This window comes from Geotrypetes seraphini, chromosome 2 (assembly GCF_902459505.1).
Source record: "Geotrypetes seraphini chromosome 2, aGeoSer1.1, whole genome shotgun sequence".
NCBI lineage: Eukaryota > Metazoa > Chordata > Amphibia > Gymnophiona > Dermophiidae > Geotrypetes > Geotrypetes seraphini.
The window spans coordinates 258,705,501-258,711,500 of NC_047085.1; positions in this window are offsets into that span (position 1 = coordinate 258,705,501).

A 6,000-nucleotide genomic window follows, 5' to 3' on the forward strand; every position below is an offset into this window, starting at 1 on the left:
GGTGTGATCGATGCGTTGTTAATAAGATTATATTATGTGTATATATGAAAAATGAATGGAAAAAATAGTGTTACAATTAGGATTATGGAGGCAGGGTCTGGGGTGGAGACTTGGTAGAGATGGGCAGGGTCTGGCCCACGACTTAGCCCAGTATTCTTCAACCGCCGGTCTGCGGACCGATGCCGGTCCACAAAATAATTATTTTATTTCTAACGGTCCTTAGGTGTAAAAAGGTTGAAGAACACTGATCTAGAACCTTGTCTCATGATAAAGGCAGTATGATATGTTCTGAAGCAAGGAAAATTAACACCGCCTTCAGCTCTAGGCCTTTTCAGTTTTTTGAGACTAATTCTTGGGGTTTTGTTGTTCCAGATGAATTTCGTTAGAATAAAGTCAAGTTTGGTATAAGTGTAGTTGGAGAGATAGAAAGGTAGCATACCGAGAATGTAATTAATTGCAGGGGTAATCATCATGATAATTTTAGTGGCGTCCATTTAGAGGTGAGTTTGTTGGAAAGGTCTAAAAGGAGATCAGAATTATATTTTTGCATATCTGTAAGGGTAGCTGCAACTTTGAATTCTTAGATATTTTATCTTAGAAGTGTAACATTGAAGGTCATGTATAGCATCGGGGCAATTCAGTAGTAGGACTTCAGTTTTAGAGATGTTAAGTTTGTAGCCCGAGATTTCAGAGAATTGAGCAATGTCTTGTAATATATGTGGTATGGAGCTAGGAGTGGAGTAAAGTAGCATGTCATCAGCATAAGCCGAAAGTTTGATTTCTAATGAATCAAATTTTGCTCCAATGATTAAGGGGTTAGACCTGAATTTGATAAGGAGAGGTTCTAGAGCCAGGTTGAAAAGTAAGGGGGAGAGCGGACATCCTTGTACCACATTTTGGATGGAATGGGTCTGAAAATAAACCATTGACATAAAGTTTTGTAGTAGGGTTGGTGTATAAAATTTTAACCATATTAATAAGTGTAGATGGAAAACTGAACCAGTGTAGGACAGAAAATAAATAGGACCATTCTATGCGATTGAATACTTTTTCCGCGTCTAGTGCCAAAGCTACCATAGGCGTGGAGGAGAGAGATGCTTGTAAGATCACATTAATTAATACTCTGGAGTTATTGCTGGTAAGTCTACCTAACATGAAGCCATTTTGATCTGTTGAAATGAGAAATGGCAGAACAGTTTGTATTCTAGAAGCTAACAATTTGGCATAAATTTTTACATCAGTATTTATTAATAATAATGGTCTATAACTGGACGTAGAAAGGGGATCTTTACCAGGTTTCAAAAGGACTATCGTGGTGGCTTCTGTGAATGTGCCCATGGTATCGCCCGTGTTTATCATATGAGTAAAGAGCTGGAGGAGATGTGGAGCAAGAATATTGGCAAAGGCAGCATAGAAATCAGCATTTAGTCCATCAGGACCGGGGGCTTTATTTCTTTTTATGCTTTTAATAGATAACAATATCTCAGCATCAGAAATATCTGAACTGAGTGCAGCCTGATGTGACGAGGGAACTATAGAATGTGGTAGTCTGGATAGGAATTGGTGCGGTATTGTATTGGGATCAAGTTCAGAAGCATATAGCTGTTTATAGAAGTATTGGAATTGGTGAATTATATCTTTGTGGTCAAGTAAAACATTCCCAGCTTGATCTTTAATCCCTGGTATTGCATTCCTCTCCAGTTTACCTTTTAGATAGGAAGCTAATTGGTGCCCACATTTATTCTGTTCGGAATAATACTTTGCATTCTTTGAGTGAAAATTTCGCATACAGTGGACTTGGATAAAATGGTATTGTATGTAAGTTTGGTGCACTGTATTTGTTTTAGGAGTTTCATATTGGTTGGATCTTTATGATGTATGGATTCTAGTCTTTTTATTTCATTCTCTAAGTTCCTAGTCTCATGAGAATTTTGTTTTGATAGAGATGCAGTGTAGGAAATTATAGCACCTGGGACCGATGCCTTAAATCCATCCCATAGTATAAACAAGTTGGTATCTGAGGCCTTATTGAAGAAGAAGTAGTCTTCTATGTGTTTCATAAGGTATGAGATAAAGCCAGGTTTTTGTAATATAGTGAGGTTATATCTCCATTTTTCTGGGTGGGAGGTCTGCATATGTTGGTTGTAAGATAATGGGAGCATGGTCAGAAATTGCAATTTCTTTAATTTGTGATGTGGGATGTGTGGAGCTAGGGAGTTACTAATAAGAAAGAAATCTATCCTTGAATAAGAGGAGTGCGGAGAGGAAAAGAAGGTATAATCTTTTTCTTATGGGTGAGTTAGCCTCCAAGGATCAACTAGCTGGAAATGAGTAATCAGATCTTGCAATTTCAGCCATGCTTTAGTTTTTTTGAATGGTGTGGTTGATTTTCTGACCAGTGTGGGTTCTAATATTAGATTAAAGTCTCCACCAATGATATGTCTGTGACCCAAATCTGAGTTAATGAATTCTGCTAATTCTTCAAAAAAGATTGGATCATCTGCATTTGGTCCATAAACATTGATTAGAACAGTGGGTAGATCATTTATTTCTAACTGTACCCTAATCCATCTACTTTGGGAGTCTGTTGCATGGGAGATTAATTTAATATCTGTACGCTTCCTTATCAGGATTAGGACACCATTGTGTTTGCCTAAAGCTGGGGAAAATAGAAGTGGTAGAGCCCACTGGGTCTTGATTTTCTGAACTTCCATGGTTGGGAGATGTGTCTCCTGAAAGAAGACAATGTCAGGATTGAGTTTAGAAACATAGTTAAGGATTTGCTTGTATTTGATGGGGTTGTTGAATCCTTTAACATTGAGAGATATGCAGTTCAATGCCATATGAAATGTGATAAGATAATATGTTGTGTCCCATACATATATCACTTAATAGAAACTACCCAACAGTTTGTGTGAAATTTAGTCACTTTATAAACCACTATTTCCTGTATTCTTCTCAAATCTCTATTCTTGTGAAGCTATACAATGTCCGCTCACATACTGCGGCATCATATACACTGCTAAGAGACTATTATCCCAGGATAAGTAGGCAGCTATTCTCACATATGGGTGATGTCATCAGCGGAGCCCGGATGCGGAAGCTCGCAAGCAGACTTGCTTGAAGAAACTAGAAGTTTCGAGTTGACCGCAACGCGCATGTGCGAGTGCCTTCCCGCCCAGCGTAGGGCGCGTCTCCTCAGTTCTCAGTTTTCCGCAGAGCCGAGAAGTCCGTCTTTGATTCTCTACGTTTAACTTTGTTACTTCATGCCTTCTCTACACCGCGGTTTGTGTTTTTTTTCTTCACGAATCGCTGTTTTTTTCCTTTTCTTTCTTTAAAAAAAAAATTTTACTTTCTTCCGTTCAATTGCCGGGGCAGGCCGCTTGGCCGCAGCCCAGGGGCTTCGATTTTGCGGTGGCTGTTTTTCCTCGTATGTCCCGGCCAGAAACGGGCTTCAAGAAGTGTAGCCAGTGCCAGCGTGCAATTTCCCTCACGGACCCACACCATTGGTGCCTCAAGTGCCTTGGGCCAGATCATCAACCGAAGTCGTGCGAGCGTTGTGCTACTCTTCAACCTTGAGCCCTTAAACATCGTCGTCTTTTGGTGCAGAAGCTCTTTGGGATGGATTCTTCCTCCGATCCATCAACTTTGAAGGCGACCTCAGCCTCACCTTCAACCGAGACTCCTCCTGCTTCTACTGCTTCCAACTTGAGCCTCATCAAACCTTCGTCGTTTGCAGCGGCTCTCTCCTCGACGACTTCTGCTGTATCTTCCCCTGTATCCTCAGGTCAGATAGCTCAGCAGAAAGTTCCAGCGGTGGTTCTTAAGTTGCCTAAGACTTCCAAGTCTAAGCACATTTACACTGCCTCTGTGGAACCTCCAGCCAAAGCAGGTGGTCCGGTTTCAGACGCAGATCCATCCTTGCCGGCTTCTTTCCAGACCATGTTGGAGAAGCAGTTCATTCAGTTCCTCTCATCCAGCCTGGGCATTCTGCAGACTCCCGCGAGGTCGAGCCGCTTCCTTTGCCTCAGTCTGAGCTTCCACACTCTTTGCAAGGAGCAAAGTCTCTGCGAGTGTCTGGTCTGGCATCTAAGCACGTGAAGCAAGGAGCAGAATCTTTGCAAGTGCCTTGGCAGGAATCCTCACACTCTATACAAGGAGCAGAGTCTTTGGGAGAGCATCGAGGTTCTTCCATCAAGCCTCTGGAGCTTCGATCTACAGCCTCCAGTCCTATCCATTCTTTGGTGGCATCGGCTGCTTCTGTCTCCAAGGCGAAATCTTCTCGATCTTCAAGATCTGCTTCCAAGCACCGTTCTCACCGACGATCGAGGCCTTCATCTAGGCATACTTCCAGGCATAATTCTTTTTCTAAAGAACGTCCCTCTTCAACTAAGCCGCAATCTACTCCTACTTCGACTAGACCGCCGACTCCTCGATCGAGGTCTCCACTTCCACACCTCAAGGATGCAGCGGTTTTGATTGCTTCGTCCAAGTTTCCATATTCTTTTGATGCCTTTTTTCCGGCCAAAGCTTCATCTTCGACCCAGGCTGCCTTGACAACCTCGAGCCTTTCTCGAGGCAAAGCATTGGCAGATCAACTATCTTTTTCATCTTTTCTTCATCAGATAGCTGTTGACTTGTATCTTCAATTAGATGCTGGTTCCAAATACTCTAAGGAGTATCTCGAAGTCATGCATCTACCTCAACCTCCGGCAGAGTCACTTAAGCTTCCTCTTCACAAGCTTTTGTCTCAGATTTTGCCAGATGCCTGGAGACCCCTTATACCATTCCAGCTGTTCCAGGCAAATTGGACTCTAGGTATAAAACTCTCCATCGCAAAGGGTTTGACAACTTGCTTGTGGAGTCATCCTTAAAGAGGTCCCATCCTTCCAAGGTTTATGCCATCGTTCCTCCTGGAAGGGAAGGGAAAACTATGGACAAATTTGGACGTCACATCTGTCAAAATGCTATGATGTCCTCTAAAGTCCTTAATTATAATTTTCATTTTATTACTTATTTTGAGTTCCTCATAATTCTTTTACCTAAATTTTTGAGTTATTTGGATACTCAAAAACACTTTGAATTTCAAGAAGTCATTGCTTCTCTATCACAACTCAGATTACATCTCATTCAGTCGTCTTATGATGCCTTTGAGTTGTCTGCCCGGGCGGCTGCTTGCTCTGTAGCAATGCGTCGCCTTGCCTGGCTTCGTACCATTGACATGGATCTTAATCTTTAGGACTGCTTGGTTAATATTCCTTGTGCAAGCAATGACCTCTTTGATGAATCTATTGAGGCAGCCACCAAGAAGTTGTCTGAATATGAAAAATCTTTCGCTTCTATTGTCAGACCTAAGCCCAAGCCAACTCCTGCCAAGTCTACACATCTCCTCCCAATTACCAGAGGCGTTTTGCTCCAAGGGCGGCTCCTTATACTGGCCCCCCTCTTAAGAAATAACAGCCTCAGAAGCAACAAAAATCTCAACCTTATGTTGCACCTAAGGCTTCACAGCCTTTTTAACTGTTTACAACAGAGCATAACTTCCATCGTTCTGTCTCTAACTTCTCTTCCCTCTATAGGAGGTCGTCTCCATTATTTTTACCACCGATGGATGACAATTACATCCGACCTCTGGGTGCTGACCATCATCAGGGAAGGATACTCTCTTCATTTCACTCAGGTTCCACCAGAGCTTCCTCCAAGAGAGCATCCTTCCAATCCTTCCCAGACCACTCTTCTTCTTCAGGAAGCTCAAGTTCTGCTTTGTCTCCATGCCATTGAACCAGTTCTTTTGGAACAGCAGAACAGGGGTTTTTACTCCCGTTACTTCCTTGTTCCGAAGAAGACAGGCGATCTGCGGCCCATTCTGGATCTCAGGGCTCTCAACAAATTTTTGGTCAAAGAAAAATTTTGAATGTTGTCCTTGGCATCCCTTTATCCCCTTCTCAAGCAGAAGGACTGGTTATGCTCTCTGGATCTCAAGGAGGCCTACACTGATAT